Raw genomic sequence first — 22,917 nt, 5'->3', positions numbered from 1 at the left:
GAATAAAGAGTAAACTTGTTGCAAGCTGCAGGTTAACAGAGCTCACCTGGATTTTCAACACCAAGAATCCCTTGCCTGGAGTGTGACCAGTGTATTTGTAAGGGTTTTCTCCAGATGCATTGTAGGAATTGCAGTCTCAACCTTTCAAGGACCACCTTTGACCTTCCAGACCCTTGAATTGTGTTTTGGACACTTTAGCCCGTCAAGAGGAACTTCAGGAATAAATTCTAATTTTGGAGCAACTTTAAGAAAAAGGTCAATTAGGGGACCGAATCCAGTGCAAAAGACAAGCAGGCCACCTTCAAATGTAAGTTGACCTGAACTGCTAGTAAGTCCCAATGAAAAGGTCTGGTGGTCAAAATTCTAGAGTTTGACTAGGAGCTCCCTGGAAAGCAGGTCGGAAAACTCTCACTGAGTCCGGACTGGCAATAAGCATCAAGGGAAAATGGCAGAAAAAGCACCAAAGGTAACATTTTGGCAGAGCAGGGCTTCATTGTTGTCATCCTAAAACTTTGACTTTGTCCCGGTCAAGCATGACATGACATCCCAAAGTGGACCTATAGGTTTCTAAGGGCCAGATGTAGGTAATTTTTATTTTCCGACCTCTTAAATACCGAGTCATACCGACTCGGTATTTCAGAGGTCGGAAAATAAAAATACCGAGATGTAGGTAATTGCAGATGTGCAATTACCGAATCGGAAACAGTCGGTAATTTCCGATGCGGTAAATACCGACCAGTTGATGCCCATGCATTCCTATGGGCTTTGAAGCCCATAGGAATGAACGGGCATTTACCGGTCGGTATTTACCACATCGGTAAATACCGATAGCCACAAGGGTGCAGGGGGTGTCACTTTGACACCCTCAGGCACCCCCAAAAGAGGCTCGGGTGCCATGTGGCAGGCATACCTGCCCTAAGGACAGGTCTGCCTGTCATATGGCATAGGTGTGCATGCACACATGTGCATGCACACCTGAAACAGTATTTTACCATCAAGTATTATTTGATGGTAAAATACCGATTTTGTACTGCTTGTGGGACTCAGAAGAGTCCCACCTACATACCAATTTACCGGTATCCATAATGTTACCGACTCGGTATTTTACATACTCGGTAAATTTACCTATCGGTAAATTTACCGAGTCTGTAAATTACAGGGACCTACATGTCAATTTGCTTTTACCGGGTGGTAACGGCCGAATTCGGCCGTTACCACCCGGTAAAAGCCTACCTACATCTGGCCCTAAGTGCTTTATAGTGGGAAATATTTTTTAAAATTCATATCATCAGTACCCTACATTGGATTTCTGTCATTTTGGTGTCATTGTAAAGATTAAAATATGTCCTTTTGTTATACATTGTTGTTGGAATTGTATTGTGTGCTGTGTCTTAATTATTTACTGAATTGTTGTTTTTAAATGCTTTACATTCCTGTCTCCCAAGTTAAGCCTGCCTGCATGCAGCCAAGCAACCAAAGGTGGAGCTTGGGAATAATTTATTGAGACCTATGCTGAACCCTCGACCATGTTAGTGGCCTTATTGCAAATGGTAGATGCATATTTACCACTAATAAATAAGCCACTTTTCAACATTTCCTTCACTAAAAAGTTCACAAAATCCGCCCAGGACCATGTGCTTACTTTTGTGGTGTTTCTTTAGCTTGCTGGTAGTTTGCATTGAATTATTGATACTTAAGGCATGCCTGAACTGAGAAGACGTTCTTAATAATTTTCCCTGTTTTTCTTTTAAATATCCCTTAATGTAAATTACATTTTGTTTTGTATGGCAGACCTTTATTTGCCTGTGAACTGCAACAGGTATTCATCTGATTTTTAGCATATAAGAAAACCTTTCACACTAAAAAATATATTATTAGCTAACTGTTGTCTTTTGATTAAATATTGAGCTCTGAAACACTGTTTGTGTAATATGTGCCAGGCCTTACATTTTTCCAAACAAAATTGTCTTTAATATTATTTCTACTTCACATAATTCTTTAGCAGAAGTTTTTAATGATGGTAACTAATTTAAAGTATTTCTATTAGTGCAAATTGAGATGGGGGAAGGACTATAAAGTTTCCATTTAAAGCACAGTGGTCGTAAAGTACGTAGATATTGTTGAAAATCCAAATAGTGTTTTTCTACCTTTAAGTAAAGGCAACAGTTTCCACCATGTCCAATTTGAAGATCCATATGAAAATGTTTTCCAATGCTTTGAATTACTTCAGTTCCCATAGAGTTTGACTTAATTTATAGAACAACATCCTAACCAAGGCCCAGTTTGGTTTTAGAAGGGGTATTGGGACAGTGGAACAATGTGTGAACCTGGACTTATTGGTAAGAAAATATACCCTAGCCCAGGAAGGGGCTTTACATCCCAGTTTTGTTGACCCAACCAGCGCCTTTGACCTGGTTAACCATGCCAAACTATGGAAAACGTTGGATGAGTTATGCGCCCCCAATGACATTGGTATTTACCTATCCCAGATTTATGCCCTTTTAACATCTAGAGTGCGGTTTGGTAAAAAGGGTGAATGTACCCCAAATTTTAGGTTAACCCGCGGGATACGACATGGCTGCATTTTAGCTCCTCTTTTATTTTCATTATATATAAATATGTTGACTCCTTTTTACAAAACTTAAAGGTAGGATCGGTGCCTGTCCCACCCCAGTACTATAATAGGTGGACAACGCTGTCCTGATCTCAAGGACGGTGAATGGCCTGCAATGTCTAATAGAAAAATGTACACATTTCATGACTGAAAAAGATTTACAGTTGCATCTTTCAAAAAGATTTGTATGAAGGAGTGAAGAATATACAGCATCATTTGGGCGGCACTATAATTAATAGAGTCTCAAGTTCTACATACTTGGGCATACTGTTCAGTAGGAATGGTACCTGGGGTTCACATATAGAATTATCTAATCTGAAATGTCTACGAACAATCAAGGGCATATTTAGATTTTCCACAAAAATAGGAAATAAACCAATAATGGAAATCCTTGCCCTATATAGATGTAAATCCATCACAACCGCATGCTACGGGCCAGCCAAATTGGGTAGGGCCAAAACTACCACTTTACAAACCCAAGAGAATAAGTTCTTTAAATGTTTGATGTCAATCCCAAGCTCCACAGCTAATTATATAGTCCATAAGGAATTGTCCACTCCTTACATTAGCGATCTTACATGTATAGCAGGACTTACCCTATGGCATGGGATATAGATGAAAGAAGAGACAAAGTTTTCAAAGGACCTAATTATGGATTGTTTGGCCCTTGACAATAGTAGAAAAATACCTTGGCTAGAGTATATCTACACCCTCTTAAAAGGTTGCAAGGTAGCTCTAGACCAAAAAGAGCCTTCATCTATACAGGGTTACAGTAAAAAAGAGCTGAAAACACGGTTTATTGCTTCTATGGAATCGGTGCGAGAGGCAGAGGAAAGCTCAAAACGAAGTATTACCTCTTGCTGTGAGCGCCCTTTTTCTATGACTACACAACCATATCTTATTATGGTAAGGAATACTCAGCAAAGGTTTTATTTAATGAGGCTCAGGCTTAGCACCCTACATTATTTAATTGCATTCCCCAAATTGGGAAAGTGGTGTCATATTCTCCCGAATTGTCCATGTGATGGAAAATCTCCCCAGTCCACGCTGCACTCTGTATAATTCCCAAACTTTTACATGGACATTCGTAAATTATTACTAAAACCACTTTTTTTAGCTAATAACTGTTATCACTATAAATAAGCTTTTACTTTTCTCAGTAGTCTGAAAAGTGTGAAAATTACAAATTTGGGGGCATATTATCAAGCCTGTGCGCTAAAATTATCGCCGCTTTATCGGCCGAAAACGGCCGATAAAGCGGCGATAATGGGCTTGATAATATGCTCTATGGAATTCCAATCGAAGCACATGTTAGATGTGAAGACATCTAACATGGGCTTTGATTGGAATTCCACAGAGCATATTATCAAGCCCATTATCGCCGCTTTATCGGCCGTTTTCGGCCGATAAAGCGGCGATAATTTTAGCGCACAGGCTTGATAATATGCCCCGCAGTTATTCGTTTTATACAAATGTTTATCAGGAGAACAAAGGATTACTCCAAATTACCTATGAACAACCTAATGAATGAACATGGAGTTGAAATGCTCTCCTAACTCTGATGTACATTACCATCTTGTACTCCACGCACTTAGGCGAATCCTCTCTAGCAAACGATGGGCCATATTATCAAGAAAGGGCGATACATTATTGCCGCTTTTATCGGCAGGAAACTGCCGATAAAGCGGCGATAATGGGCGTGATAATATGCTGCTGTGAATTCCCATAGAAGCCCAGGTTCTGGTGTTTGCCAGGTCTTCTATGGAAATTCACAAGGGCATATTATCACCGCTTTATCGTCAGTTTCCTGCCGATAAAAGCGGCGATAATGTATCGCCCTTTCTTGATAATATGGCCCGATGATCGTACTATAATTGTATCAGTAGATTTATACACATTTGATAATGTTACTGTAATTATTAATAAAATGTGTAAAGCGCATGTGAACCAACGTTTTTTGGGAGCTAAATGAAATAGACATTTCTAAGTTTACCTCAAGAGGAAAGGAGGAAACACTTGGAGCAATTTAGAGAACAACCATGTTTTAAGATGTAATTTGTTAAAGTCAGTTGTGATATATGGCATGTTACTAGCAACAGTATAGCTCACTATTTGAAACTGTTTACAAAAACATGTATTTTTGCAGCAAACGGTTGCTTCAGTTTACACATTAGTCCAGGCGAAGTACTCGTGAAAACGTAACTGTGTCGGACTTTACCTAAATCTATGTAAACAAAGCTCACGTTCAACCCGAAGGGCATCTCGGAGTGGGTGATAGATGAGTACTGATACTTTCCAAAATGGCTTGCTCCATCACCCGCTGAATGTTTGACTTTCAATAGCAGCTATCTGTCAGGATGCTTCGTCTTGTTTAATAACTTTGCAAGCAGACTTGTTAACAAGTGCCTCTGTCGATGTTGCAGCGCTATTGCACTGATGGTAAAAGCGCCTCGTGTTCGTATCTTAGGCACTGTCTTTTTTTTAATTAACATAAATGCTATTCCTTCATGCGGAAGGTGAAGCCTTTCACTTTTAATATGAAAATATAACGTTAGAGTTAAATATTTTATGCTACAGTGGCAATGCCTTCTTGGTTTTTATGCTCATTTGTACTGTTTTCTACTTGCAAAAAAGTATTTCATGGAGGCGGCTGTGCTTTTATGCTGTTGTTCAGCCTATTTTTAGAACCCATGTTACTTTTTCACGGTCTAATTCTTCGTCCTTTTCTTATTCCTCTGGTAACAGCTGGATGTTTGGAATTTATTGGAAATAATATGGCGTTGTACATGCGTTCACCTGGCTGTCTACAGATATAATGTAACAATTAGAAGTCATGCAGTTGCTATCATAGTGCACACTTGGTAAAAACAATCCCCCACATGCATCAAATTATTTTGGAATCGCAAACGGTGCGATTCCTTAAAATCGGCCGTTTGCGACTCCAAAATAGCTTTTTGGAATGCATCATTCAATTTTAGAATTTGCATCATTTTTGCGATTTCTAAAATTGCATTTGCTTTTAAGAAATCGCAAATATGCGATTTCTTAAAAGCAATGCATGAATATTTTTCAAATTGCGAATTCGCAATTAGGGGGTTAAATTTACCGAGTGGTTGAACCACTCTGTAAATTTGGAAAAAGGTGTAAAAATGCTTTAAAATGCTTTTTTTAAGCAGTCATGTTACGGACACTCATGTCCTTAGGACATGTGTGTGTGTAACATGATGCGAAAAATACATTTATGGGGTGCAGGGGGGGGTTCTTTGGACCCCCCCCAGCACCCATGAAAAGCATTAACAATGGGAAGTGCGAATTCGCACTTTGGAATTCGCATAATATTTGAGAATCGGTAAAAATTGCGATTTTTACCGATTCTCAAATATTTTGCACAAATGTACATGCATCCCATTTTGCATTTCCTAATTTGCGATTCCCTAAAAATCGCAAATTAGGAAGTGCAAAATGAAACAATGATGCATGTGGGGGATAGTGTATTCGTATGATGTGCTACATTTTGTCATGATCAAAAGATTTTGATTTGAATATCTAGATTTTGATGAAAATAGGTGTGGTTAATGTCATTCTTTTTTGATTGGCACGGAGACAGTTAAAGCAGTGCCTCTTTTAAGTTTGCTATGTTAATACACACATGATAAAAGTGCCTCATCTCGTTTTAGGCACTGTTTATTTTATCCTGGATTCATCTGCTTTATGCCAAGATCACTATGTTAATCGCTTCACTTTAGGACCCATAACATAATGTGTGTTTTATTTGGCAGCTAGATTTACATTACTTTAACTAACGTATTTACTGATAAACAGTGTGAAGGCCGGTCCTATTGGCTGTGTGGTGCTGGTCGAATGTATTTCCTGGTGTGCAATTGGCTCAGAATCCCCTCAGTAGCTGTGTTAGTATTGTAAAGGTGCTTTGATCAGTAAGTCCCCTGGGGGCATATTATCAAGCATGGCGTTATAATTATCGCCGCTTTAGCATTCACACCAGAACATGGGCTTCTATGGGAATTCTCTACGGCATATTATCAAGCCAATTATCGTCGCTTTAGCAGCAGTTTTCTGCCACTAAAGTGGCGATAATTATAGCGCAGTTCCTTGATAATATGCCCCAAAGTGACCCCAACAATGCCTGTAGAGCTGGAACTGGCAGAAGAATTCCTGCCTCCAACTACCAGTGCAGAATAACCATGATTTGTTGGATGGTTTCTTACCACTGATTGTGATATTTAGCAAGGTGTCTGCAAAAGACCAAAGTCTGTTCTCATTTGCAGTCTCTGGCTGTTCAGTCTATCCTCCTACATCTAATAAATGATGGAGACGAGTCAGGGGCTGTGATGCTCTTTCTACTTTATTGGCAGAGTGACACAAGGAATAGCAGAATCACAAGAGGTTCCTAGAGAATAACGTGTTAAGTCGGAGAAATAGAAGATGATCCCTTGTGTAGAAAGTTGGAAAGTGACTGTTTCCGCCAATCAGCGTTGTTGCAGAATTCATCAAGTAGCATAAAGACCGGGGGCAGTGCTACCCTGCAAGAGAGAAAAACAGACAATGCTGAAAAATGTACTCCTGGATGAATGAAATGCAAACCCCACTAAGCAGATCACTGTAAAACCAATCTATGCTGTGATAGAAGACTTCTTTGTGCATGGTGTGCCAACATAAGCTGGCATCATTTTGCCCCTCACCAAGTTGATGCATTGGACAGGGAATTACAGTTCAGAGGGGCATTTTTAACAGTATATCTTAGGGAATATGTCCTGATCTGAAAATTAATATACCAGCCTTTGTATTTGTTTAGATTGATAGATGTCTTGTAGTGGTAGTGTGCATGCTGCCTACTGAAGAGATTGTCATTATTAGTTTACTCTCTAGCCCTGTGAATGCACACCTGTAAATGAGTGGTCTTTGGGTCATGAGCACTTATGAAATTAGCTTGTTAGTGAGTTTGACTCTGGTCTCTGATAAACATCATCATATAGGCTTCACCCAATTACGGGCGCACACACTTGGAAGTTGCCCTGAGACTCTTCAGTCTATAAGTGGCTTTCTACAGTGACAGCCCGCTCATAAAAGCGTGTGTTCAGTCCTTCCCAACCTTTACGAACAGGGCAGTGTTCTGTCTGTCCCAGCACTGGAGAGGTTATATTGATTCACAAAACGCCGCCTCCCAGGGACACCTCTACCCTGCAGTTTTGCTTAGATAAGGTGGGGAAAAAGATTGGAGACAGTCAAGGCATATATTTTCCTTGCCTTAGTGCGATAGTCCGCTGTTGACAGTGGGGTGTGTAATCACCTAACATTTGCGTGCTAAGATGGGAAGCTGTGCTTTACTCTGAATTACTCTGAATTACCTCCTCGTTAGTCTTCCTCGCCACATGACTTACATAGTGAGCTTCAGCTCCACGACAGAACCCTCCAAAGTAAAAAAAGCCTCCCACCCCCTCCCAACATGGCCGACCAGTCACCCCTGACCTCTATAAGAGGCGGGCCGGCCCAACCAACAGCCTGTTTTTTTTGTTCTGCGCGATTCTCTCCAGAGGCGCTGTAAGGTAAGGTTGGGACCTGCTCTAGCTGGTCCATGGGTCTTGGGTTGGAGGTCCTGCCTTAGCGGACCCTGGGACCTGGGACCTTAACCCCCTCCCCCTCTTCCTTCCCCCAGTCCTGTGGGACAGGTTAGGTGCTGCTTTAGCGTGCCAGGGCTCTTGGAGGGGGGGGGTGGGCGGCAGGGGAGTTGGGGTGTTCACCCTTTTCCTGATCCCGGTCGTTTTGTGTTTTGTGGTCCTCGCCCGTTTGTCGGGCTCTGGGGACCGGCACTGACCCCTGGGGTTTTGTGGGAGGAGGTGTCGGTCGCTTGTTATGGCGGCCGCCGAAAAAAAAAAATTCCTCTCCCCGGATTGCGAAACGCGGGACCGGCTGGGGTGGTTGAGTGCCGCATCTAGCCTGCGCGTCCCGGGGTTAGTGCCTGCATCAATCCTGGTGTCTGTGTTCCCCGTGGCCGCTCCCCGCTCGGGGCTGGTAGGGCGTCTGGAGACGGCCTCGCGCCTCGATCTCCCGGGGTCCGACGGGCCGGGTGAAAGGGGGGCTTGCAGCGCTTACCTGTCACCGGCCGTCCTGGTCTCTTCCCCCACCATTGCGCTGTGCAGGAGGAGTGGATTTTCAGCGCTGGACGCTGCCGCCGGTCTGGGGGTTTTCTAGCCTACGGCCCGTGGCTCTGTGCCGCGCTCTGATTGGCCCGAGACACAACCTGCCTTTTGGGGGCGGGGTCTCGCTCCAGGTGCGGCGTGTGAGGTTTAGGGCTTGCAGCTGTGTCCTCTGGCGGATATATTATGCTCCCTGCGCCGGGGGGCCCTTGAGTTTCTCCGCTTCTTTGACTGGTGGTGTTTGCTCTCGCACTATGGATCAAGATTCTGTCACGGCAGGTCAGGTGACTGACTCCATGTCTGCATTACCCTTTTCGGCTCAGTCCCTGCAATTGATGATCCAGTCGGCAGTGGCTGATGCCCTTGCGCTGCGTGATGCACAGAGCCCTTCCTCGCCGAAACGTCCACGCAGGGACCCCACTCCTGTCTCGGATGCAGAGGGGGAGGATGAGGATCTCCATGGCCGTTACATCCAGGGTCAGGAGCTTCGTGAGGTCCTTGCCCACATCAAAGATAACTTGGCCTTCCCGCCTCCTGCGGCGGAGGAGGCTTCCGAGGATTTCTTTGTCCAGTATCAGCGCAAGGCTCCGGACTCCCTTCCACTTCATGCGTCTATCAAGAAGGTCATCGAGGGGTAGTGGCTGGATGTTGATAAGCAGTCCTTTCCGCGATATCTGGCGAAGCGTTACGCTGTTGAGGAGTTCACTCGGGACTTCCCTCCAGCGGTGAAGGTAGACTCTCTGGTGGTGGGTCTGTCGTCCCAGGGTTCCATAATTTCGGAGGACGCCTCCCCCTCTGACCCTGTGGACAAACGCGTGGAGGCTGCTGCTAAGCATTCTTATGCTGCGGCTAATTTCGCCATCAGGGCCTCAGCCTATTTGTCTTGCACTGTGCAGTCTTTGTCGAAGGAATTCCAGTCCCTGGGTGAACTCCTGGATCAGGGGGCTGATGTTGTGCCAACGCTGGCCTTGATGGAACAGCAGACGCGCCTCCTGTCGAACATCTCCTTTGACACTCTGGGTGCGGCGGCTGCCGCTGGGGGTGCGGCGATACAGGCCCGGCGTCAGATCTGGCTGCGGCATTGGAAGACGGAGGTGGCCCAGAAGGCTCTGCTCATGAAGATACCGTTTTCTGGGGCTAAGCTGTTTGGCCCTCCTCTGGAGGTTATGATTAAGAAATCGGCTGAGGACCGCAAGTTGCTGGCTCCCATCAAATCATCTGGGTCCCGCTTCCCGGGTCGCGGCCGGATTTTCTCCTCATCTTCCAGGGGTAAGGGCGGCGCGCCCTTTCGTGGAAGGGGTCGTGGCCGGGGCGCCCCTTACTTCAACAAATCCCGGTCTCAGCCGGCGGCTGCCGCTCCCTCTGCCGCCCCTAAATCCTGACTTTCGGCCGTCTCCCTCCGGGGTGTTCCCTGTGGGGGGACGTCTCCGCCACTTCCTCCCGGCCTGGGAGGAGTCTGTCACGGATCTTTGGGCTCTTCGGATTGTGAAGGAAGGGTTCTCCATCACCTTCTCCTCCCCTCCTCCGGATTTTTTCCTCGCTACGCCCCTGCCTTCCTCCCTGGTCAAGAGACGGGCCTTGCTGGCCAGAGTTCAGGACTTGCTTGCCAAACGGGCCATCCGCCTGGTCCCTCCCTCACAGAGGGGTTCGGGCGTCTACTCCATCCTGTTTCTGGTGAGGAAGGTGTCTGGGGATTTCCGCCCTCTGTTGGATTTAAAATGGTTGAATTCTTATATTCCTCATACTAAATTCAAGATGATCTCTCTGCAGGAAATTCTGGCTCTTCTGGTGCAGGGCGAGGTGGTGGCTTCGCTGGATCTCCTCGACGCCTACCTCCATGTCCCGATCCATCCGGTTTCTCAGTCCTTCCTCAGGTTCTGCGTTGGAGGTTCCCACTATCAGTTCCAGGTACTTCCGTTTTGCTTGTCATCTGCCCCGAGGGTGTTTACTAAAATCCTGGCTCCCCTGGTGGGTATCCTTCACCAGGAGGGGATCAGGGTTTTTCCGTACCTGGACGATTGGTTAATATCTGCCTCTTCTTTTTCCAAGGGGATGCTGCACGTCGGACGGGTCTGCGAGGTCCTCTCCTCCCACGGCTTCCTGATCAACGAGCGGAAGTCACATCTGTCACCCACTCAGGACTTGGCCTTCATTGGGGGTCATCTGGACATGGTGCTGGGGAAGGTGTTCTTGCCTCTGGGTCGCCGGGACACTTTGTGGCGGGATCTGAGGTCCCTTCTGGCTCGGGGTTCTGCCCCGGTTCGCCTCTGGCTGCGAGTTCAGGGCCTGATGTCGGCGACCATAAATGTGCTCCCCTGGGCTCGCCTCAACCTTTATCCCTTGGTCAACCATCTGCTATCCTTCTGGGATCCACGCTCGGAGGATTACGAGTTCCTAGTCCCGGTTTTCCCTCAGCTTCGTTCGGAGTTGGGTTGGTGGTTGGTGGACTCTCACCTCTCCGAGGGTCTTCCTTTCTTGGTGTCCCCGTCCAGGGTGGTCACGACCGATGCCAGTCTCCTCGGCTGGGGGGCGACCTTGGGCGCAGGGTCGATCCAGGGTCGTTGGGATCTCCTTCTGTCGCGCTGCTCCTCGAACTATCGGGAGTTGAAGGCAGTCCTCCTGGCCTGCCGTCATTTTGCTCCTTCTCTACGGGGTCACCATGTCTTGGTCAGGACGGACAACCAGGTTGTGAGGAGCTATGTCAACCGTCAGGGGGGGTGCAGGGTTCGCTCCCTTTGGTTGATGACTCAGGAGTTGTTGTCTTGGGCGGAGTCGTCGGACCTGTCTCTTCGGGCTGTCTATCTCCCGGGGTCCGACAATGTGGAGGCGGATCGACTGAGTCGGATCTTTTCATCGTTGCCTTGTCTCTCCCTGACTCCGGTGGTGTTTCAACGCCTGGTGTCTCGCTTCGGTCTGCCGCTGGTGGATCTGTTCGCGGACGGGGACTCGGCCCTCCTACCCAAGTTCTGCTCTCTCCTCCCGGTTCCGGGGGTATGGCGTGTGGATGCTCTGTCATTCACTTGGCCCTCCGGTCTTCTGTACGCATTTCCCCCGTTCCCACTGATTCCCCGGGTCCTCTGCAAGATTCGCTTGGACAGAGCCAGGGTGCTTCTGGTGGTTCCCGGCTGGGTCCGCCACCCCTGGTACCCTCTCCTTTGCGAGCTGGCGGTTCAGGCCTACTGGCCGATCCCGGATCTTCCCTTTCCTTTGAGGGGCCCCCCGCTCCCGGAGTCGGTGTTGCGCCGGCTCCATCTGCAGGCCTGGCTCTTGAGCGGGTGACGCTGCTGGCTCGGGGTTGTTCTTCTGGAGTAGTGGATTTGCTGCAGGGCTCCCGCAGGTCTTCCACCTTATCATCCTATGCCCGGCACTGGGCTTCTTTCTCGCGTTGGTGCGGTCTGCAGGGTGCTGACCCCGCCTCCGTGGATCCCTTGCGGGTCTTGGATTTCCTTGCTGAGGGGTTTTCCTTGGGCTTGGCCCCTTCTTCCCTGAGGGCCCAGTGGGCGGCCTTGCGGGCCTTCCGCAGTCCAGATTTCGACGGGCTGGATTCCCTGGTGGCTCGTTTGCTCCGGAGTTGTTTTCTCTGTCGCCCTAGGACGCTCTGCCTGTCTCGCCCTTGGGATCTCCCTCTCGTTCTATGAGCCCTTCAGGGTCCTCCCTTTGAACCCCTGGCCTCGGTGGCTATGCGGTTTCTCACCTTTAAGGTGGTTTTCCTGGTGGCCGTGGTGTCTGCCGGGCGGATGGGCGAGCTGGGTTCGTTCCTCCGCTCCCCTCCCTTCTTGCGGGTTTTGCCTGACAGGTTACTTCTCCGGCATGACCCCCGTTTTCTCCCCAAGGTTCCATCCCTGGTGAACCGGTCTCGGGAGGTGTCATTGCCTTCTTTCCCTCCCGACACGGACCCTTCCTTGTCCTTGCTGGATGTCCGGCGTGCTGTTTTAGTTTATCTTGAGCGCACGTCTTCCCTTTCCCGGTGTGATAGCCTATTCGTGACTTTCGGTCCCGTTCATTCTGGCCACAAGCCCTCTCTTTCCACCTTGAGTCGCTGGCTTAAACAGGCTATCGTCCTTTCCTATGCATCACTGGGTTCGGTGGTACCGGCGGGGGTCCAGGGTCGGTCCACTAGGAGTGTGTCTGTGTCCTGGGCCTCCTTCAAGGGTGTCTCCACTGAGTAGATTTGTCGGGCGGCGACGTGGTCGTCCCCCCACATGTTCATGGAACACTATCGCGTTGTCTTTGGTGGGTCTCACCCTGGGGACTTCGCTGGGGCCGTACTGAGTGCGGGAGCTGTGGCTCCTTGATGGCCTTTTCTTTGTGTCTTGATTCAGGTTTGCTGTAATTCCTGTTTTCTTTGCATTGTACTGAATAAACCTTGTGTTGGTTTATCTGCATCACCGTGTGGTGTTGTTCTTCTGGTGGTCAATGAAGCCTTTTGGCTTGGGTATTTGCTCACTATGTAAGTCATGTGGCGAGGAAGACTAACGAGGAGGTAATGCCCCGGTTACTTACCGGTAATCTTCATTACTCCGAGTATAGTCTTCCTCGCCACATGAGTTCCCTACCTGTCTGGCTATCGGCTTCATTGTTTGCTTGGTGGTTCAGGCTGTTGGTTGGGCCGGCCCGCCTCTTATAGAGGTCAGGGGTGACTGGTCGGCCATGTTGGGAGGGGGTGGGAGGCTTTTTTTACTTTGGAGGGTTCTGTCGTGGAGCTGAAGCTCACTATGTAAGTCATGTGGCGAGGAAGACTATACTCGGAGTAATGAAGATTACCGGTAAGTAACCGGGGCATCAACCAAGCATCGAGGATGCTGCATGCATGCTCCCTTTTCACTTTGCTCTAGCCACCCTAGTCAAACACAGCTTCATTGATGATGACACCGTTGTTTCCAACAACAATTCATGAGGCTCCCAGAGGACACATTACAACATGGGATACATAAATAGAATATTCACAAATCCTTGGCAAGATTAGTAAAGTCTGTATGTGCTGAAGATGGATAACACCACCCCTGCTCCTAACCAGGTTGTTTTCATTGTCGCACCACATTGGGCAAGACAGAAGCTATCATTACATGTAACAAGAATGTAGTGTATGTTTCTGTTTTTCTGTCTTCCACAGTTATGGGCAGAGACAGGACCTATAACACAACGTCAGAGATTAAGAAATCAAGCTAGCTGACGAAGCGTGGTAAGTCAATCTACTTACACACACTGAGTGATCTCCCCAAAAAGTCATTCTCACACTGATCCTGATGAAGACCCCAAGAATCACAAGGGTGACCTAGGGCAAAACAGGTCAACCAACCACTAGGGGCTCTGGATCACTAACACGTCAACTAAAGCTCCATTTTTATTCCTTTTTAATGTTATCCCTTTTCTGACTAATAAAATACTTCCTATGGGAACTGTGGTAATTTTAACTCACACTTTTCACCATCCACCTATCACTCAAGGCTGCCATAAACCAAACAGTCTCCCTCCTGGTGGAGGACAGCAGATTACCTGGAGAACTCAGGCGAACGGGGAATAAACATAAACTGCACCCTTTGTTAGTGTGGATGAGGGGCTCCTTGACGGAGACATGGGGCTCTGGAAAACTGACACACGTGATTTATTCCCTTTGATTGTGAGTCAAACACCCATTGATCAGCAGAACCCTGATGTTGTTGTGATGGCCATTAAACAGCAACTTTATGTGTGTTATATTACGGAATGTTATGGTATTTAATCTATGTCTTTACATGGCATGTAGGTAACATCAAGTGATTGCAGTTCACAAAAAAAACATATCATTTTGAATCTATATAATATGGAATTTGTATAATGTCACGTGGTTTGATTTGTATAAAAGGTCACGTCATACCACTTGCCTGAGGGAAATGATTATGCAAAATAGGAGATGTCAAGACTTTGAACCATTTCTAGCAGGTATAAACATTTTTTGTTTTAGTTTGGTATTCATTGAACATTTGAAATGATGTATTATTCATTTAGAACAGTGTATATACGTTGTTGTTGCCTTTTTTATTTTATTAGGTGTTTTTAACTATCTGAACAAACTAATTGGATCTGATCAATGTCTGATGTGAAAGAGTGGTGAAGCTCGATTAGTTGATGAAAATTGCCCTGCGATTGGTTAGAGAAATGCTTGCAAGCTTTACATTGGCAGTCAGGCACAAGACGAGATGACTGCTCTTTCTGGTGTGATTACACCAGCCATTCAATCTCAGTTAGCCAGCTCTCTGCCTGGGGTAGTTGAAGATCACACTGAATGTTGTGAACAGTATCATGGTGTCATTTTTCACATCTCAACCACACTTGTCTGGTGTTAACCTCCAGTTGACAACCAGTTTTTGACCAAACTAAGCCTTTTATCCTACTCTTCTATATATTAGACCTTTCTGTCCTATGGAAAAAGGAGCAGTGCATACATTACTTGTGGAATATAGCTCATTTTCACAGTTTCCTTTCGAATGCTAAAGCACACCTTCCCTTACCATCTGGGCACTTACAAACTGGGACACTTGCTAGTTGTGAAGAGAGGGATATATGTTGTAGTTCTGAAACATGTCGACTCTGCCTCTTTATGGAGGAGTGACAATGCACACTTTGGGTGGTGTGCAAAGACAACAATGGAATTAAATATAATAATACCCCATAACACATTTTTACCTTACCAGCACATCCAACTTTACTACAGTATTTTGAAGGATAATCGAAACTAGATAATGTTGTTGGGTCACTGTTCTTATTTTTCTCTAATGGTCATAGATCACCACACCTTAACATATAGAAGTAATCCATCATTTATTTTAGTTGCACTTTCAACTTTTGGTTAGAGGTAAAGGTGGCTTCACCATTTGCACTGTGTTGCTGCACACTCTTTCCTAAAGCTGGACTTGTAAGTATTAAAACAGTGTACTAGATTACAAATTACCCTTGGAAAAATGATCTTGCATGACAACTTTCACAGACATTATTTTAGAACTTCTCAATCTATCCATTTCATTCAGCTGTCAGATGTGTCTGTCATAGACATAAGGCTGGCCGGGTGCGTAATAATACTGTGCTAATGATTTGTTTTTATTAGCTGATGATTTCAGTGTCAACATTTCTGGCCTGATGTACAGTGATTCAGTCTACTGAGGAAGGATGGGGGAGGAACATATTGGCAACGTGGTTAAACAACAGCATACATCACCAAGAAAGGTTTATGATGGATTTTATAGATTTGTTTGATATGATTATTTAGTTTAAAAGTAAAGGCACGTTGAGTGTCCTTTAACAGCTCTGTTTACAGGATTGACGTAATTGACTGATTCAAAATAATTTCCTACCGTATCAATGAACATAACCTTCTGGCAGTCTCCTAATTTCCACATTCACCCCTATGCTGGTTTACCTTTCCCAAGAATTGAAATAATTATTTGATGTGGCAGAAAGTTTTAATGGGAAAAAAAAGATATGTTCCTAGTAACCTAAAATGTTGACAGGGTAAATTGTTGAAATACTAAACACCCTCCAGGATTTTTGTAACTGGACACAGGTGTTGTATGAACTACCCATCTCTACAGTACGCAGTAGGAGGCTCGTTTCTGACAGGTTCAGGATTGAGAGAGGCACCATCATGAGAGTCCATGTCCCTCTGTTCTTTGCCCTGGCCATGGAGCCACTGGCGTTCATGCTTCATAAGGGAGTGCATGGCTAAGGATATTCCGTTGGAGGCTATCCTAACATAGTCTCCATTACACGGATGACATGATAAAATATTTGCAAGCGGACCATTCCAATCTCCCAGGTGAATGTTGACTTTAGACACCTTTGGCCGAATATACGGGCTGAAAATTAACTGGGGGAAATGATGTCTATTCCCATTATTGCAGACCCCTGATGCCCCATAGTTATGGAAGTATGACAGGATCTGGTGGAGGGTAACCTGGGTAGGGCATGATCCCCGATGCAACAATTGCTGCCTTTCTGGACACAACAACCTTTATCACCTAAGGGGAGAGTGTCCAATGCTAACATTTTAGTGCTTCTGCGCCTCCCGTATGCAGGTGATTTTAAAGAGAGCCTTCTTTGTGGACCTTCGGTGGTTATTGGCTGAATTGATCTGGACAAATAAAAGGCATACAGGGAAACTAGAGACGTTACTTGCCACACTAGAGGATGGTGGGTTGGAAGCTCCCAGTTACAAGTCCTTTTATGCCGCAGCCCAACCCCAGACGGCCCTCTGAGGGATAATAAAATGAGGCCAACCCAGAACAGCGATTTGCAGGCGCTTTAAGGGCCTGCTCACCCTTGGAGTGGCTCTTGACTTCCCCCCATACTGAAGTCACCAATATTCCAGCGTGGACTTGGAAGAAATGTATATTTTGGGGAAAATGCAATATCCCTTATATGCCTGGCTTGACACTCTGACCCCTCCTACAGAGCAGACGCTTAACTAGGACCTTCCCGGTGGACTCTTGTACAGCTGCTGGGTTGGAGATTGGGGGATATAATAGCGAATGGTAGTATCTGAACTTTTGACCACTTGATGGCCGGAGGCAGACTAGATCCAGTACAGTTCCTTTGGTACGCTGCACTGAGGGGAGTGGTGGGGAATCTGAGGAGACTGGAGGGGACCCCTTGACAGATGGCAGGTCAGCTAGACCTGATGCTGACATTGGCCGGCATCAGACAGGCTATCTCATATACATACAGGGCACTATAAGATCACAGTACTGATGAGAGGTTCCGGGGGCTCATGGTCTAGTGGGACGAGAAATTGAATGGGGAATTACAAGATTCCACATGGAGGAGGTGGTTGGGTTCAACAAAAAACGAATATGCCGAATGCGAGGTTTAGATTTACACAATTTAATTATTTGTGTCACGCATACCTTTCTCCAGACAGACTAGAAAATGTTTCCCCCAGCACGGGGAAGAGGTGTCACTGATTACAACAGGTTAATCCAGACTTCCTCCAAATGGTGTGGCTGTGTCCAACAACTGAGTTCTTCTGGCAGACAGTGTTTGCCTGCGTGTCAGATGCTTTTATGACACAGCTGATGGGTCTCCAAATGTTGACATTGGTATCAGCAAAACGGTGTATCACAATGGCATGGAGGAGTGCACTCGTCCCTCCCGTGATTGTTTGGAAAAGGGATGTGATTCCATGGGCAAATGCAGAGCTATTGGTTTGGATAGATGCTAGAGCACGGGATGGGAGATGTAATGTCATGGAGCAATGGAATTAGTTTTAAGCCAGATTAAATGTGATTCTTGCCCCCAAGGACAATGCTACTACATCTTAGACAGAAGGCCACTTGTTGGCTGCAGCCGTGAGTAATTACTCCCTATTGGAGTGTTCTGAGGTTCTGACTCCTGATGTACTTTGAGAATTGATGGGGCTGGGCGTAGGGGATTGAGCAGAGCTGATGGCTTTTTTCTGTTTTATTTTTTTTATTTTTAGTATTGTGTTTATCCATTATGTTAATTTTGGAATCATAAAGGCATAATTGACACAATCTGATTTTCATGATCCTTATGTTAAGCATCTGCAGGTAACCGTTTTGTTGTACAGGCTGCTTACACTGAGGGACCCCGCATTGCGGTATTATACTTCTTGTGGACTGGAAAATATATATTACGATGATGCCATGCCAGTGGAGAACAAAAAGATAAATATAAAATCAATAAAAACATATACAAAAAATACAGGTGGTTTTCCACTCCTGACATTGAGCTGCATATTTATGATGCCCAGGCTAAATGTGTGCATTTTCTATTGCATGGGCAGAGTCTGGTGGCTCAGTGGACTAATGCATCCACTACAGGGGCCTGTGTTTAGCCTCATGGTCACAGGTTAAAATCCCGGCGGGTCTACTCAGCCTTTCATCCATCTGAGGTCGATAAAATGAGTACCATTGAGTTGGGTAACAATACACATCTGTTATTCAGCGCCAAGAGACCTCTGGGTGAACGTGCGCTTTACAAATACACGTTATGTTATGGGTCTTGGAATCTACACGCACAGTGGAAAGAGAGGTGCATCGCCATATGCTCTGATGAATGCCGTGCTGCTCACATTGTTTATGATGCCTGATGGGATGGAATCCGTGAGGTGTGTAGATGGGGCAAGGTACTAGCTGGTGATTAGACATGGGCTGCGGAGGATTCCCTCCCATCATACACCAGTAAACAACCCATGGCTCATCCTCATCTGAGAGCCAAAGAACAAACTGTGTCTGGTTAAGCTGGTACCACACTCCATACATTTACATAAGTAATTGAAAATTCATGCCCACTGTACATATTACATAGCATACCACACCATATAGAGAGGCACTTCCTATTGAAATTGGAGCCATAAGGTACCAGGCAATTCCCAGATAGAGACCAAGAAGAGCAATTAAATATGATCATTGACGTTTTGCTACTTGCAAATAATATTCTTTCTATGAACAGCAGTCACAGGCATCTAAAATGTAATGTTCCAATGTTTGTATTATATTCTGCTGGGATTTACAGCTATTGGGTTGGTAGCTGATGCTACATGTATTACATTTTTGCATAATAAGGCACCTAGTAGCATACCAGAGGGTTGGCACCTCACCCTTAGTGGCTCTTTTGAGTACCACAAGAATATCCAACTTCCTGTGAGATGCTATTCTGCCTTATCTCTTCAACTAGCCAAGTGTAGGAAGGTAATGTGCTGGACTAAAGGCCTGCTCCAGATAACTGGAGGTTGGATAAGGGACCTAATTTTCTGTATACTTATATGTTACTTACATGCCCCCTTTGACTTCCACAGGGTCTCTAAAAGACAGTATTTACAATCAAAAGAACAAAGTATTTTGATCTAAATCACTTGGGTATTATTGTTTTGTATTCCACTTGAGGCAGCCTTGGAATACATAATCGCCATGCATTGTCTGAATTCTCTGCCTGGTTCTCTTTCACTACCAAATCAGTTTCATAATATTTGCTCTTAAGTGTGGGCATTGCTGTACTAAATAAAGTTAATTCCACTGGATAGCAAAGGGGGAGAAGAATCCTATCCACCAAACTGATGATTCACCAGTTCAATTTAGAGATGAGTCGATGGTCAAGTTTATGACAACTGTGTCCCTGAAAGCGCAGCAGATGGAAAACTTACGCCAATACTCCAATAGACTAGATCCTATCAGTGTAAGTACATAAGTCCAACTGCCCTATTTAGAGCAAAGGGTCTGATTTTTCTGTGGTCCAAAACTGGAAAAAAATGACATTTACATTCTGGGAAAAATCTCCCAGGGTGTGAGAGTTATTAGTGTCTTGTTTTTTAAACCAATCTCTTGATTTAGGAGTTTGTTTTTGAAAAACAAAAAAGTCTGGTGGTTGGCCACCAGAAACTCAATGGCTAATTACAAACGATGTGTACATTCATAAGATCCATTGTGGTGGTGGCTCTTGGAAGTCATAGAGATCTTCACTAAGCCAGTGTAATGCTAGTGTGAGCAAGAAGGGCAGGCAGAATAAATTTGTGTTGCCCTTCCCAATAAAGTATTGTGTGCATAGCCCTGAGTTTACATGTCATTTGAGATGTCATCAGCGATGTCATTGACCATGTTATGAGTGATGTAATATGTGATATCATCAACAGTGCATTGCAGGAGCGCGAGTTATAGTTAGCTCAGGTAAGTATAATGCCTACATTTCACAGGTTTTGTACGAGTGAAATGTCAGCCTAACTGTAACGTTACTGTAACCTGTGTTTTTTGTCTATGAATTTCTAAGGTTTTTTTAATGCTAATTCCTAACTATTAGATCCCTGAAACAGGTGGAATTTTCAGTGAATTTCTAAGGTTTATTAAATGCTAATTCCTAACTATAATGTCCCTGTATCCTTTGTTTTTTCTTGGACTTTTAAGTTTTTTTTAAGTACTAGTCACATTTGCAAAGTGATGGAGAAAGGGGGGTGGGCCTCCCACCAGCTCTCAGGAATTCCATTGCATAGGACTTACAGGCGGAACCAGGTAGGCTTCTTGGGCCCAAAGGTTCCTCGGAGGTAAAGTTGACTACATCCCCCAATGGTAGATAAAGGGAAGGTGGCCTGCGGTCACCTCTCAGCAAACACACCTCCTGGCATGCTCTTTTTGGGTGATGAAGTCCTGTTGATAAATCTGGTAACCTGTTTCAACTGCGAACAGTCTTGTTCACTGTCCAGAGTCGAAATGTGTTACCGGATTAAATAAATCAAGCACTGCAGTGTGATTCTCCTGAGAGTGTGCTTTATTTAGACTTTTGTGCTTTCTATTTAGCTCCTTAGTAAGACAACAGTGTTCCTTAATGCATCAAGTAAACACAATATAATGAATTATAGTCAACAATGTGTACTATAAGGAAAAAAGGTTTCCAGCCGGACACTGTATTTAATCAATATAAGGTATAAAAATATATTGTGAGCACAAATATACAGTGGGATACAATCCTGCATCCAATACATGAAAGACAAAAACAGAAATGGAGAAAGGGTTTTTTCCAGGCAAAAGGAAGAAAAGAGGGCCCTAATAATCAGTAGTAAATCGTATCAGAGCTGTCCATACATAGTTAACACACAAATTAAAACACAATGAAAAACTTGTGCGTAACTATTTAACTTGTCGACAGCGTTTCCATCCCTAACAAATAGATACAAGGATCATCATCAGGGCTATTAATGAATGCCTGAATATTAAATGCAAGCCTGGAAGGTTGAGGCTTGAAATGGGCCGGAGGTGTTTCAAGGCTCGCCACTGAGGTCAGAGGGAGAGCGGGTGTCCACTGTGTGGCTTTAAGCTACCGGATTGATAGCTCGGGTTCTGCAAAAACCTGATGAATGGAGGTAACCGGTGCGGTGTGATGCGGAACCACCATTAACCACAGCATGGCTGAGAGCTCGAATTGTCCGATAAGTCTGATGGGATTTCGCTGCACGGGTTGGCAATAATGAATGCAGGACCGCAGGAATGTTGTCCTAGTCGGTGAGCTTCTGGGAGGAATGATGCCTCATACACCAAATGGCAAGTATTCGCGGGCTGCCGGGTGCGGTGTCGTAGGCAGGAACGACGCCACCGCGCCTGGCAGCGCGCAAACTTGATTTTAGCTTTACATGTTGGATTGCTGCAACCACACATTCTTTAGTGACAACTAGACTGAAATGGAGATAAAGGATAGTGTTTACCGAAAATATTAAAACTGAGGTTAGCTTCAGAATGCATGCTTTATTGCTTTCTTATGTATGGCACATGTATAAGCCTGCATATTTCAGAAGTGTTAAACCTAGCATCCTTGGATTTGTTCCCCCTTTTTTGTCTACAACCCTCCTGTTTTCTGACTTTGTTTTTGCCGGCTTTAGGACTCTGCCCAGTTTACCAATGCTAACCAGCGCCAAAGATCTTGTGCTCTCTTTTTAAAAAAATGAATTACCTTATAGACCTAGCTGTGGGAAATTCACTTTTCAGGTCGAAATCCCTCACTCCCCAGAGGTGACATACTTCATCATTTGGGATTCTCCTCTCTAAGGAAAAACCTAGTTCCTTTGAGGGCTACAACCCCCTCTCTGAGAAGGAGGAGCTCAGGGATGTTTTGGTGTCAACTCTACCAGGATTTTACAAAATCCACAAGTAATGAGAACTAGAGTGTGAGTGAGGGCGCAGCGCAAAGAAAAATAAACATGATGGATGTGACGATAAAACTAGCTATCTAGCTTTATTCAGGTGTACTCCCTGCCAGGAATAAAAACATTGCACCTGCGGTATGGATTTAAAATGCATGTATGTGGTGGAAACTCGTGGTCAACATGTTTCAGCCATAATACTCCAAGATTGGGCAAGGCTTTCCTCAGGACCTATTTAGATGCTGCTGCTAAAGTGTTAGTGAAAAAATAAAAAATATGGAACCAATAATACTCCTGGTTCGTCTTCTTCAGAAGGTGACTGTACCTAATAGAAAACAGAACCAATAGGTGAGTGACATATAACCAGGGACTTTATTAGCGGTGCTGATGTGCAAACATCAATAAAGATGAAGACTCTTACCCACAACTGCGCCTAAGTCCATCATCGAATTTAAGGCATGGTTGAACAGCAGGAATGACTGCTTGAAATTAACTGTGAATACTGTAACACCAGTTTACCATTTCCTGAT

The 22,917-nt window shown here is 45.2% G+C and overlaps 1 protein-coding gene across 1 annotated transcript in view; it reads right to left on the bottom strand.

Annotated features, from left to right (window-relative positions):
• Window positions 1–6,959: 6,959 nt before the first annotated feature.
• The window catches only part of LOC147703282 (uncharacterized), a 303,605-nt gene continuing 287,647 nt past the window's right edge, over window positions 6,960–22,917 (bottom strand). The window contains exon 9 of the mRNA XM_086931733.1: window positions 6,960–7,155. The gene's annotated coding sequence lies outside the window, so the exon portion shown is untranslated. The remainder of the gene's footprint in view (window positions 7,156–22,917) is intronic.

Source organism: Lissotriton vulgaris, chromosome 7 (genome assembly GCF_964263255.1).
Source record: "Lissotriton vulgaris chromosome 7, aLisVul1.2, whole genome shotgun sequence".
NCBI lineage: Eukaryota > Metazoa > Chordata > Amphibia > Caudata > Salamandridae > Lissotriton > Lissotriton vulgaris.
Note: the sequence above shows the minus strand (reverse complement) of the source record. Positions and strands in the feature narration are given on the sequence as shown.